Source organism: Pteropus vampyrus, unplaced genomic scaffold (genome assembly GCF_000151845.1).
Source record: "Pteropus vampyrus isolate Shadow unplaced genomic scaffold, Pvam_2.0 Scaffold25, whole genome shotgun sequence".
Lineage (NCBI taxonomy): Eukaryota > Metazoa > Chordata > Mammalia > Chiroptera > Pteropodidae > Pteropus > Pteropus vampyrus.
This window is the reverse complement of record NW_011888806.1, coordinates 1013481-1028327: the sequence shown is the minus strand read 5'-3', so window position 1 is coordinate 1028327 and position 14847 is coordinate 1013481. Positions and strand designations below refer to the sequence as shown.

The following is a 14847-nucleotide window of genomic DNA, read 5'->3' as shown; positions in this document are numbered from 1 at the left end:
AGCTAATTAAAATGTGGCAAAATTTAAGCAACTAATAGAATGTAGAAGAGAAAATCCAAGTGATTTTTATAAAAATATTCTGAAAAGCCTGAAGATCATGGGATTGCAACAACAGAAAAAAATTCACCCCTTCATTTCATTTGCTTCATCATTGAATAATTTAAAAAATTTGTCTCTGGAAACATGAAAGAATGAGGCAATAGTCTTGCTTTCCTCTGCTCTCTTTTATACAATTTGGTTTGTTATCATGTAGATGTATTATATACAGACACACGAATACACACACACCTCTGTGGCTTCTGTTTCTAAAAGTATATGTTCTGCAGAGATAAAAACAGAATTTTGAAAAGGAAATTATGCTTTAGGCTGAAATATCTGAGTCTTTAAATATATTTGAAATTCACAAAGTCATCAGAAAGAATAGATAAAAATTAAATATGTAATTGTCTACAGATTTGTTTCTATAGTAAAATATTATTAAAAAGGTAAAATTATATAAATAAATATATTAGGCATATACTATGTTCATATATATTTCTATATTTATGATGTCTCTAGCTCATGGTTCCACATTAGCTTTATATTTACCCTTTTAAATATTTATGTTCTTTAAGAAATCATTGAGAAATTTAAATAAAATGTCTTTTATATGAGTGTAATTGTCTAGAACTAATTTTCCAACATGGGTTTTGTTGTGTTTCAGGGAAAAAGTGATATGTTTGCCAAATGAATAGAGTCATAAAGTCAAGCAAAGACGACAATGCCTATTTTATCTTTCATCAGACTTGCAAAAAACTGAAACTCTTGTTTTTCTAAGCATTGAAGCAATATTCCCCAGGTTTTTTCTGCAGAATTAAAATTTCACAGAATGTTAGTTGATGTTACACATATAAAATGTTCTCTGGTCAAATAAATTTGGGAAAAGTTGGATTAAACAAGGTTAAAACGGGTTTCTTTATTGTAGGTCATGGCAACGCCTGTGATATTCTAATTCATACATCACAAAGGATTAATACCATGTGTGCATTTCCTGACACACATGTTTGATCACAAACACTCACAATCTTCTCATAGAGCTAATGTTTGTGGAACATGCTTGGCAAATTTTAATTTCCAGGATAGCCACCTTAGTTTCCAATTTCTAGTGTACATTTCTGAAATTGTAATTTAAATGTTACTAATTCAGTATACTAATTCTGAAATTGTAATTTAAATGTTAGCTATGGTGCTGGTTAAAAAGCACAAATGAAAGCAGGAACAAAATTATAATAAAGACCTATTTTCTCCTGTGATTAAAAAATTCAAAGTTAATTATAGTTAAATAGTTCACATTAAAAAACATATCATCTTTGGTTTTGGATAGTATAAAACTGTGCTCTTCGGTTTGCATAATCAGTCATCTTTAGCAATGCATATTATTATCTAGTCAGACAACAGCCTTGTCAGTTTCAGCATGTAGTATCTTCGGGTAACCATAAAATATGAACCAAAGAATTACATCCATAGTGAATGGTATTCTCCATAATTGGTCACAGCTGCAAGAAACATTCATTTGTATTCTTTTCAACCTCTTTATCCTCTAATCAAAAAACAAAACACAACAAAACTTAGAAGCATAATGGCTATAGTCTGAAAGGTGTACAATAGAATTATAATATAGTACAGTAAAAGAAAATATGGGTAATAAGAGAAATGAGATACTTTGAGGTCAAGAAGTTAATTTATTTATAAATATCGGTGAAAAAAGACTTTCCACTCCATTGATGACACTTTTTACTGCTATTAATATTTTTTAAATTTCGTAGGAGGCAAAAAAAAAAGAGTCACCTAAGTAGGTGGAAATTGTTTAATTTTATGTTGAAGAAATCAATATATAGGAGTATTTTCCAAATTGTTATTATCTCCTCTCTTATATACCAAGAATAATTTATTCATGATCATCACAGAGCAAATTTCAGGATCTAATCTTGGTGAAAGGCTTATTTGGCCCAAGAAACAGATTCACTTTAAAATTTGAGCACATTTGTAAGCAGCTGCCCAGAGCTAAGAAAAAAAGTTGATGAAAGAAAAGCTCAGTCAGTTATATAACCTGTTTGACCAAACTGAACAAGCCTCCCAGCAGACTCTGTGGAAAAGCTACAGCAGTTATAGACTACAGAAAATGTCATCCAAGCAGAGGAAAAAAAATATCTTATCTCTAGAAATATCTTCTGGAGAACTTTATATCAAGAAGTGTGTGTGTGTGAGAGAGAAAGAGAGGGTGAGAGACAGAGAGAGACAGAGAGACAGAGACAAAAAGAAAAAGATTTCTTGCGGCTAATTGAGAAAGTGTATAACTTTTTATCTTAAAATCTTCATCTCTAGAACCTTAGCTAATTTCTGGACAGAAAGCATCTATTATCAAGATTCAGAGGAAGCTTTGTTAGATACTGGTAGACGATGGGGAAGAACATATGACTTTTGCTGTCTTTTGAAGTTGGAGAATAAAATATAACTGGTGTCATCATAGTTCCTTTTATTTTGATGAAGCGACCTGGATGGGTGATTTAGTTGTAACTTCAGAGTCGCATTAATTTTGACAACCATTACTGAAATAGCAATGTGTTAGAAAGGTATTAGATATGTCCTATTATAACGCTGTGCCTCTGCAGACTTTGACGTTTTGAGGAGGACCTCTTCCATTCCTAAACAATCAGGAGCTTTAAATACTGAACAAGATGGGTGAGATGGACTGGAGCTAGTCCACAGATAGAAGATTCAAAACCAAGCTGCCTGCAACATTGTAAACCCTCCTAAGGAGTATGGCTACAAGTAATTTAGGTAAAAGGTCACAGGAAAATTACTAAAGAAACCATATGAGGCTGATAAAATTTATCACAAGTATCTAGAAATACATCATAAAACCAATTCATTTTAAAGTGGCTTTTGTTTCAGGTATGGATGGAAAGAGAAATAGTGAGGAAAGCTACCCAATTAAAAAAAATAGTTTTATTTCTCTATAAGGTATGCACTCGACTAAAAACTAGGAACCACATTTTGGATGTACTATGAACAACAGTCATTTTTTAGACTGATGTTGCCTCAATGGTTAGTTTATTATCCTACATACCTATTATTTTGTGTTTGTAGAGTGGTTGCTTTTAAATATTATCAGAGTGAATGAAGAGATGAGATCAGATTAAATATCCTCAGTTCGAAGCTTTGGAGAAATATTTGTATCTTAATGATTATCTCATTTATACAGACTTCTTACTTAGACAACCAAAAACAAATATAAATTTTAAATTGTTATTCTGGAAGACTATGATAAACTAAAGGTCTGATCATTTGTTTCCAAATTAGAGTTTAAATCACCTATTAATAGTTGATCTCTCATTTCATATTCTAGAAGGCTAATCTGTAGGAACTGAAGTTAAAGAAGATTCTCATGTCTTATATCTTCTATTCTAAAGGTGCTAATTCATTTAGAAATTTGGTGTTTCAGAAAAAAAATAATCAAGTCTACCTCAAGGAAATTCAGTAGAGTGCAAAGGAAAATAAGACAAATATATATATATGCCTATATTGTAAGACAGAAAATTATGAGTACCATTAGTTCTATGGAGCTTCGAAAGAGTGAAAGATTTCATTTGGTTGGGAAAATCAGAAAAGACTTGAAAAAAAATTGCAATATGTCTAGAAAATGAGTAGAATTGCATTGAAAAAAAAGTTGCGATATGTCTAGAAAATGAGTAGGTATGAGCTATTTCTAGGTAAAGGAAACAGTATAAACAAAATCTTTGCATAGCAAAGCATAAGGCATGGTTTGGGAACTGAATAGTATAATTCCATTAAATGATACAGTAGAACAGAGTAAAGGAGGTGATGCAGAATAGATACAATATGACAGTCTGGGGCCTTAACACATAAGTTGAAGCCTTTGCATTTATATAATAGTCAAAAGTAAACCATGCAATGTTTGGTGAGCTTGGCTAGAGCAGTATTTGAGGAGGCTCTTGATTCACTCATATATGTATGTGTGTATATATATATACACACATACATATATAAAATAAAAATGGCTTCTAAGATGATGGTATTCTTTTGTTTTCTTTTTCTGTAACATTATTTCCTATAGAGGAAATGATATTTTATCTACATTACTCGGAATATGTAATATGTACTATTCTAAGTAGTGTAGAATATGCTGGAACAAGGATAAGCCCATAGGTAATTATTGTGTGGTCTCATCTTGATATCAAATGGCTCTTTAATTGATGGGGGTGTGTAGGGAAGAGGAATGATAGTATCTCCTTGTTCATGTATGTTAAATTTCCACAATTTTTAAAATTTCATTAAACATTTACAAAATAGTTCATTTTTTAATTTTAATTATAGTTCTGATTGAGCTGATTATTATACATTAATAAAATTAAAACAAATTATAGGTTCAAATGGAAGATTCCAGGAAATTCCTTTTTCTTCTTTATAATCTGTTCTTTACATTAAAAAGAAATTCAATTCTTTTAAAAACGCCAATGAAATTTCTGTTCTTAGTTACACTGAATTGATACTTCCAGAAATAGTTCTTATAAAATTGCCTACCCACTCAATTTAAAAACAAGCCACCAATTGTTTAAGAAGAGATTTAAGAAATGGGCTGCAATATTGTATAATTAATTTATTTGTATTGACACTTCAAAACTATGGTCTGAGCCAGAACTGCTTTCAATCAAATTTAAGTTATCCTTACCTTCTCTTTGAGAACTCAGTGCACAAAATAAGAATAAAATTATACAGAAAAATAGTCCTTAATTGGTTCAATAAATCAAATTCACATCTGTAAAAAGCAACTATGGCATATCTAATTTTATTTCACTTTAAATCAATCTATAAAATTATGTGTTAATCTCTGTAGAAAAGATATTTTTAAAAACTAAAGGTATTTTTTTCATTTTTCCTAAGTCAATTGATTTCATGAAATCATCTCATATATTCACAAGTCTGTTAAGCTATACTACAATTACAGAATATCATGGCTTGATACATCATGTTAAACATTTTTTATTAAAGATCTTTAGTAAAATTAATACTGTCATAAATAAACTGTCAGAAAAATTATTATCTACATATCTATGGGAAAACACAATGTGTTCTATTAGAATCTAGCAAAACTTGGATGAATAGAACAGTCTTATATTGATTTATATGACACTATATTGTTCAAGGAACCTAGATTAAAATCTGTTAAGAAAACTCAGAGAAAGATCATATTGCCTGTGCCTATGATTTTTATCTTTACAAAATATTCCTCTGAGTCAATTAAACAGCTGTTAAGACTAACAAAGTGAACGTTCTCAAAATTACACTGCAATTTAATACTTGTTTGAAAATATAAAGAGTCACTCTTAACATCTGGATTTCTAATCTTCTATATAAGTTGTAGTATGAGAAGATGACAGTCATTTGAGCTAATTTATCTCTTGGGTTTAAGAACCTCATCTTTTTCCTCTAAAAGTTCTTGGATGTTCTAATTGTCCATTTCTGTGTAATATTATAACCTTTACATCAGGTTTAGTTTTCTTTATCCTGATGGTCATTTGATAATGATAGATGAACTGTGGCTGAATAAAATGTTATGAAATGAACATACTCATGAGAATTATAGACAGTACCATTACTTTACATTAATCCTTGAATATACTGTTACATTGTGTACACATAAAACCATATCAACTTGTATTTTTAGCTTACTAAATTAAAGGACACCATAAAAAAAAACTTAAAAACAAAGCTATATATAACGACTTGGCTGAAATGACATTCATACTTAAATCCATAGATTTTAAAGCTAAAACTATTAAAAAATTATCTGTTCCAGGCTTTACCCAATGAGATTCTCTCTTCAATATACTTGCAATGTGATTACCCAATTAAATAGTTGAGCTTCTCTAGTAAGTTCTCTTATTGGCAGAAACAGAAGGGATAAAACTTTATCCATAAAGAAAAAATACCGAGAAGTAGCTTTATTTCAGCCATATAGCACATACAAAAGAACAGAGACTTAGATCATGGTTGTGTCAGGATTTAATAGGCAGTGGATAATATTGTGAGATGAGATTACATCCAAAATCTAGTCTGCTAAATCATAAAGCTCTCAATGACTAGTAGTGGAGTAAAAAGAAGGGTTTTAAAGAGCTTAAACAAATTATACTGACAGCATTGTTGCCGTCTTTTAAAATTTTTGTTTACCTAGCAGGGTAAAGGGCACAGCTGACTCAACTATCTGTGTACCTTTAAGATACTTCACAAATTGTCACAGTAATGGGGAACTCACAAGCACCTAAAATACCCCATTTAATCTTCTACTTTTTATGTCTATTGGAACTTTTACTGTTGTTATTTATTTTTTTAGAGTCAAATGAAAGTTTATTAGAAAAGGCATAACACTCTACAGACAGAGCGTGGTTACCTTAGAGGCAGAGAGTGAGAGGACTGTTGTCATTTTTAAAGGTCTGTTATCCTCTATATTGAATTGCCTCATCTTGAAACACACACATAACTATATTTGCCAACATGCTTTGAGCATTTGCATATGCTAGTCATTAAACTAAAACACTTTTGCCAGTTAGGAATGATTTCGTCCATGAGTAACAGAAAATTCACCTAGTGGCTTAAACAAATAGGTAGTTATTTCTTTCATGTAAGAAGTCTTGAATTAGTTTCTAGTGATGGTTCAAAATGCCTGACAATGTCAGAGTAGGTATATATGTGATTCTATCAGCTGTTCTCTACTGTTAGCAAGATAGCTGCCACAGCCTAGTTTTCACATCTTGTCTCTAATTTCACCCTCCACTTCTCTTCCCCTCATTTCAGTCATACTGACCTCTGTATTTGGCATATTTCCATGCCTGGGTCTTTGGACTGGCTGCTCCTGCTGCTGGAATACTCTTTCCTAAGTTATTCACATAGTTTACAACCTCACTTTCCTCAGATTTCTGCTATAAAGTGACTTTCAGCAAAGCCTATCCTGATCACTTAGTGATTATTGCTCCCTACCCACTCCAAGCATTCTCAGAGCCATTACCTAGTTCTTATTTTCCATAGCATTTATCACCTTCTCAGAGGTTGTATTTTATGTTTCCCCAGCAAGCTCATGAGATCACAGCTTTTTGTCTATTCTATTCACTGACATGTTTTCTGTACCTAGAACAGTGCCCGTCTCATAATTGGCACATACTCAACAAATATATGTTAAATATATGAATAATCTATTTTTAAATCAGAAAAACTGAGGGAAAGATAGCATGAACAATCTCTGTTTTTGTATAAAAAGCAAAGCCTTTTACAAAAATACACCAAAAGATTTCTCCTTAGGTTTCATTGCCAAAACAAGATTACGTAACCAACCCTAGCCGGAAGAAATGATATTAAAGAGAGTATTTAGCTTTTCCAGCCTCTATAGTGGACAGGCAAAGGGATAAGGGAGGATGAAGGTGGGAAATATGTGTGCTAGCTAACCAACAGAATCGTCCATGGACTGTAACATATCATTTCAGCTAAGCTTCAAAATCTATAGTAAGTACTTTTATTATCCACTGACTGAAAGAGTAAATCAAAAGTAAAGATTTTTCATGAAACTTTATAAAACTTTAATAAAATAATATTAAATATCAATTGTAACTGAAAAATAAAAATTAAAAAAAATTAAAAATTTTTAAGCAACTTGGCCAGAGTCTCACAGCCATTAAGAGTGGCAATGCTGGAGTTTAAATCCATGCTGTCAAATTCCTAACTACATACCCTTAACCACAAAGCATATAACAATTTCTGTGCAAGTTTCTTAGTGTGCCTTCCTTTATATCCTTTATATTTGAACTTTTTAAAAATTTGAGGACCTCTCTTTGCCAATTCTGTGGCCGTGCTGGCATGTTAAAATCTCTTTCTCTTTTCTTCCTTATTGGGATCACTCTCAATTTCATATGTGTATATTCTTTGAAATATTTCTTTCCTCATGAGGTGTTCTTTTAGGATTTCATGAAGCCTGTATTTTCTTACTTCATATGCTAATTTTACTTTAAGACAAAGAATGCATTTTTACATGGAAATTTGCAGAAATGGAATTATAAATTTAGAAGTGAGGCTAGTAATCTCGGTTGCTTGTTCGACAGCCACTACATTGAAGTCTTCCAAAATCTTGAAGGTAGTATAATGCAAATGCTAAACTTGCTTGAGCACAGATTCATGAATACGAATTCTCAGGAAAGAATTTTTTTTAATTAAAGCCAAAACGAAATGCTTTCTTAACAGCTTCTTTTTTTTTTTTTTTTTTTTCTCAGGAAAGAATTTTTTTTAATTAAAGCCAAAACGAAATGCTTTCTTAACAGCTTCTTTTTTTTTTTTTTTTTGGTGGTATATTGGAGATATGTATATAATTTTGCCAGCTCATCCTTTAACTGATAGTGTAGCCCTTAACAAATCTTGGCTTTGTGTGTATCCCTCTACTCCCTAGTCTCTAATATAAATCCTCTCCTGTATGTGGTTAACAAAATGCCAACCTCCTACCTTTCACGAGGAAGACAAAGCATTAATAACTGCTTATTACTCAAGAGATGATACTTCTTGAAGGCTCTTGATTTCTTGGAAACTCAGCTCTATGTCTCAAAGGATGTCTGCCATATCTTATTCAGCATTTCTTTATAGTATAAGGATTTTCAAAATGTCTAATCTTCCATATTTCCAGAAACTAAATGGAATGGGGAGTAGAGAAGAGTGAAAATAGCAAAGGATAGATTAAAGAGGTAGGGGAAAAAACCTGAAGAATGAATACTATTGATATTTAGGGGGAGAAAGTTTTTTAAAAGACCTAATCAACCAACTGATATAGCAACAATAATAAAGATGAAATATGAGAAAAGGAACATTACCTTTATATGAAAGTTTGTTGAGAATATATGAAGGTAATTTCAGAGCAGTATTTCAGGTGATGACACCTCAAAAATATAAACCTCACTTATTTGAAAAAAAAATAGCTGAAAATAAGACACAGAGAGTCTCTTAAGGTAGGAGACCACTTCATGAATGGGATTACTATACAGATTAAATTTAAAAATTCATGTAAGTCCTAAGCACAATGTTCCATAGATACTTAATATTCATAGTTTCTTTCACTAGCCCTTTCACTTCTTCCCTGAGAAAATAATACAAATTCAATAAGATGCTAGAAGGCAAGAACTTCAGAAAATAGAATTCTCAGATATAAAATACTGTGCAGGAAAGAGTTAACTCAGCAGGCCTGGGTTGATCAAACTGCAGAGTTCCAAGAAAGGCCTGTCTTACATAACTAAACCTACAAAAAATTCTGGACACCATTGCTCAGGTGAGCTTCATTGATTGACAACATTTTTCACCTGATATCTCATGGTTTGCTGGAAAATTAGTTGCAATCATCCAGTTCCACTGTAATAGTATATCTGGGACCTCTGCCTAGTTCCTCCTAGATTGTCTCATGTACCTTTTCCTTTTGTTGATTTTAATCTGTACCATTTATTGTAATAAATAGTAATTGTGACTATAACAGTTTTCCTGAGTCCTGGGAATTCTTCCAGTGAGTTATCAACTCTGTGAGTTGGGGACCCCCAACACAACTACAAAATAGTTTCATGTTTCCTGAAGTTACACCAACCATGCAACACATTTTCTAAATGGATATACTTATTGGACTGAAATGAAGCTCTATTAATAGTTGTGCACAGCACAAGATGGAGGATAAGGGTCAAATTGAGCACATTTCTATTAAGAAATTTCTACTATAATGAAAACAGAGAAAAAATAATTCAGTAAGGAATTAGATGTTTTAAAAGGAGAGCCAAAAGTCTGGAACAGCTACTATGAAAGTATTCATTGAGTCAAATAGATAATTAAAACTGAATTCCCAAATAGCAGTTAAGGCCCAATTGCATTTATGAGCATCAATTTGGGGTGCGTTAGGTCCAATAAGTGGAAATTTATTCCAGAAGTCCTCTTCAGGAAAGGAACTGAAGGGAATAAAAGCAGATTATGAGGACGACTTCAAATTCTCACCCAATTACTAAATCCTACCAATTGCCCTAATATTTTTTCTCAGATCTCTTTTTATGCATACATATTGCCACCTTACCATTTTGGTATTTGTAGTATCATTTGGTACTACAATACTCTAGAAGCCCAAGTTGTAATCTAGAAACAAAAATTCATTTATTATTTGTTTTTAATTAAAAAGTAGTACATACTCATTATATTTACAAAACATAAAAATATTAAAAATAATGAAAAAATCACTTATACAAAATCTTTTGTTTTTGCTGCATTTACGTCCATCTCTTTTAAAGTGAATACTCATTATTAACACACACAGTTTCGTTTCAATTTTTTTTAATGAGATCACATTCTGTAGAAATTTTTATATACTCTTTTTCTTCAATTAATATTTTACTAAAGGCATCTTATCAGCAGATCCTAAATGTGCTTTAGAAGTATGTCCTTTAAATAGCTTTATTATTCCATCATAATGAAACATTCAGTCCCTTCATTTTACGGATGAGAAGTCTGAAGTTTAGAGAGGTTAAGTGACTTCTCCAAAGTCACAGGGCTAGTCATATTAGATTTAGAATGAAAAAAATAATTTCTCCAGATTACTTGTTTAATACTTTCTGACTTCACTTTAATCCACCCAACATAGTGCTCCTCATTTTATCTTACAAAGATAATGATTATATCATATCACCTCTCTGGTTTACAATACTGGCTCCCAACTCCATAGAAGAAAATATAGAAACCCTTCATCCTGATATTCAAGACCATTTAAAATCTAGCAGGTAAAAGCAGGGTTTGCCTCCTCCTAGGTCTGCATTAAATTACAACCAAATTATAAAATAATCAACGTGGAGAATCACCTGAAGTCCAGCTGATCATAACACCTACATCCAATAATATAAAAGAACCACATTGATGCCATGAGGAGAGGCAAAATCGCGAATTGGGCTAGACCCACACCCACAGGTGGTGGAGGATCACTGGGAGGGAGGGCGAGGCTTCAGAAGGCGGTCCTGGCCTCATTTGTGGGCTCCCCGGCCGAGGATCCCAGCCCAGGGAAGAGGAGTTTCTAATAACTCTGACTGTAAAAAACAGAGGGGATTCTGGCCATCTGGGTGAGATGGAAGGAGACTGAAACCTTCGATGCCCCTTTGAAGGGCCCACACACAGGCTCTCTGACTTATGGACATTCACCCATGACACCAGCAGTGTGTCAGAGGCTCACTCAAGATACATACTGGGAAAGTTTGCATTACCTGGTGCCAGAACAAGGGCTAGAAGGGCAGCCACCACTATGCCTTAGTCCGGCCCTCCTACAGCGCAATCTACAGACCAAGCCAGCTTGACTGTGCAGACCCCTTCCACAGGGCCATTAGAAAGTGCTGGCCTGAGGAGATCAGCCCACCTGGCTCAATCTGCAGACTGCCCAGGGCTTTTGTTGCTGGATGGCTGCCACACCTTGCGCTGAGATTCAGGGCCTAATATTTGCAGCTGGCAGTCAGCTCTGTGAGCTCTCATTTCAGAGATGGTTTCAGGAAGATCACTGCTGCCAACATGAACTTAGGCAGATCTCAGGTATCTGTGAGCCAGTCCCAGACAGCAGATGGTCTTGCTGTGATCTAGGACTTTTATGGGAATGCACGAATGGTTACCGATGTTGCAGTAAGACTGAGGCTGCATTCATCTGATGGTCATTGTCTCCCTGAGATCCTGCCCAACCCGACCAACAAATTGACCCATTGATAGTGAAACCTCCTCCCTCCCCACATCTCCCAGTCCACACGGGCAACAAACTTTGGCTAGACAGGGTGGGCACCGCAGGGAAATCAGCTGCAGGCAGACCTGCAATAGTGCGTCTAGGGATCGCAGGGGTCTGTGAGACCGTGCCAGCCTGAGACACAGTATCCTTGGACAAATCTCAGATTTTTGTGGGCTCATCACAGATGACAGTAGGTCACCCAGTGATATCTGACTTTGGTGGGAGCCCGCAGTCCCAGAGCGGGAAGCAAATCTGGTGCTGTGTAGGCCTGATGGTCTAATGCCTCAAAGAGATACACTCCACCTAACCCACAAATTACCTATGGCAAGCTTGCTCCCAGGCAACCCAGTCCCATCCTGTTCTTTTCTTGGGTCACAAATTCAACAGCAAACAACAGCACTCAGTTCATGTGGCCCACACAAAGTTCGTTCATCCAGGAGAAGCATTCGATGGTGGGCCACAAAATTATGCCCACGAGCTTCAGTAAATCTTAAATAGAGCTTGGGTTTTTGCAGGCCCAAGGTGGACAGCAGCTGACCTTGCTATGACTGGAAACTTGTACAGGGAGCCAAATAGACAGTGCTGGCATATAAATTGACACTGCAGTGGAAGGGGGAAATTTACTCAATAGATCCAGGAGATGCCTGAGGTAACTACACCACCCAACATGCATATCGCAAAGAAGCTCTTCAATTTCAGACTTACAGGCAACTGACAGGCAGTGTCAGGCTTTGAGAAGCACTGGTCCCTCCGCTAAACTGCCCTGGGTCAGAGACGGGGTATAACTGGACTGCTGCCTACAGCGTTGTCTCTTTCACTTACCTATAGATCAGCATAGGCAACAACCATTTGCAAATCACTTTGTAGCTCCCAACAGGTAGCTCTGAGCAAAGTCAGTGACTGACCTTGGCCTACTCGGGAGCCCCTCTCAAGGGGCCACAAAATCAATGCACCCAGAGGCTGGCACTAGACCACAACAGAACAACACCTGACTAGTCCCATAGGCTGTACTCACAAAGGGTGGTTATAAAAAGTACACGAGCCTGCTACTCTGTGAGTGCAGTCAATTCCCACAAATAGTCAGCCTGAGTGTTAATCCCATCCACTGATGTACTAACAACAATAAAAGCACAGCAGTAACAGAAGATCACACACAAACCACACTAAGATCACGTCCAGAGTCCCCAGCCCAGGGAACAGGGAGAGTACACCACTGGGCCACATGGGACACCTTCCACATAAGGACATCTGGCCAAGGCTGAGAGACAAAATAAATATTCCTGACACACAGAAACAAACACAGAAAGGTTAATAAAATGAGAAAACAAAGAAACATGCCACAAATGAAACACCAGGAGAAAATTCCAGAAAATAAGCTAAATGAAATGGAGGTAAGCAACCTACCAATGACAGAGTTCAAAATAATGGTTATAAGGATGCTCAATGAACTTAGGGGGGGAATGAATGAGCACAATGAGAACATCAAGAGAGAGACAGTAAGCATAAAAAAAGACACAGAAACCATAAAAAAGAACCAGACAGAAATAAAGAATACAATAATTGAAATGAAGAATACACTAGAAGGATTCAACTGTAGATTAGAAAAAGCCGATCAAATCAGCAAACTGGAAGACAAGGTAGCAGAATACACCTAATTAGAACAACAAAAAGGAAAAAGAATTTTAAAAAATGAAGATAGTTTAAGAGACCTCTGGGACAACATGAAGCGCTATAATGTCTGGATCACAGGAGTACGCAAAGGAGAACAGAGAGAGCAAGGGATTGAGAATCTATTTGAAGAAATAATGACAGAAAACTTCCCTAACCTGGCAAAGAAATTTGACATACAAGTTCAGTAAGCACAAAGAGTCCTAAACAGACCCACACCATGACACATCATAATTAAAATGCAAAAGGTCAAAGACAAAGAATCTTAAAAGCAGCAAGGGAAAGGCAGCTAGTTATTTACAAGGGTACCCCCATAAGAATGTCTGCTGATTTTTCAATGGAAAAGTTGCAGGCCAGAGGGACTGGCAAGAAATATTCAAAGTTATAAAAAATAAGAATCTGCAGCCATGAATACTCTACCCAGCACAGCTTTTGATTAAAATGGAAGGTGAGAAAAAGAGCTTCCCAGACAGGATAAAGCTTAAGGAATTCATCACCAACAAGCCAGCATTACAAGAAATGTTAAAGGGTCTTCTGTAAAGAGAAGGGGTGAAAAAGAAAAAAACAAATGCGAATAATAGAATGGCAGTAATCATGTACCTATCAGTAATCAATTTAAATGTAAATAGAGTAAATGCTCCAATCAAAAGATATAGGGTAGCTGAATGGATAAGAAAAAAAAAAGACCCATGCATATGCTGTCTACAAGAGACCCACTTCTGATAAAATGACATGCACAGACTGAAAGTAAAGGGATAGAAAAAACTATTTCACGCAAATGGAAATGAAAAAAGGGCCGAGGTAGCTATACTTACATCAGATAAAATAGACTTTAAAATAAAGGCTATAATAAGAGACAAAAAAGGGCATTACCTAATGATAAAGGGATCAATAAATCAAGAGACATAACTCTAGTAAACATATATGCACCCAAAATAGGAGCACCTACGTACATAAAGAAATTCTTGACTGACATAAAAGGAGAGATCAACAGTAATACACTCATAGTAGACTTTAACACCCATTGACACCAATGGACAGATCTTCCAGACAAAAAGTCAACAAGGAAACAATGGGCCTAAAAGACACATTAGACCAGATGGATTTAATACTTATTTCCAGAGCATTTTACACCAAAGCAGCAAAATATACTTTCTTCTCAAGTACACATGGAACATTTTCAAGGACAGACCACATGTTAGGACAGAAATCAAGTCTCAATAAATTTAAGAAGATTGAAATCATATCAACCATCTTCTCTGATCACAATGGTATGAAACTAGAAATCAAATACAAGAAAAAAAAATGGAAAATACACAAACACATGAAGGTTAAATAACATGCTACTAAACAATGAATGGGTTATC

General features: G+C 34.8%; 1 protein-coding gene and 1 long non-coding RNA gene across 2 annotated transcripts in view; one reads left to right on the top strand and one right to left on the bottom strand.

Annotated features, from left to right (window-relative positions):
- The window catches only part of LOC111737260, an 18259-nt gene extending 8401 nt beyond the window's left edge, over nucleotides 1-9858 (top strand). The window contains exons 2-3 of the long non-coding RNA XR_002779395.1: nucleotides 2231-2236; nucleotides 9831-9858. This is a non-coding gene — a long non-coding RNA (uncharacterized LOC111737260). The remainder of the gene's footprint in view (nucleotides 1-2230; nucleotides 2237-9830) is intronic.
- Nucleotides 1-14847, bottom strand: part of STPG2 (sperm tail PG-rich repeat containing 2) — a 260198-nt gene that overhangs the window by 25803 nt on the left and 219548 nt on the right. The window lies entirely within an intron of this gene.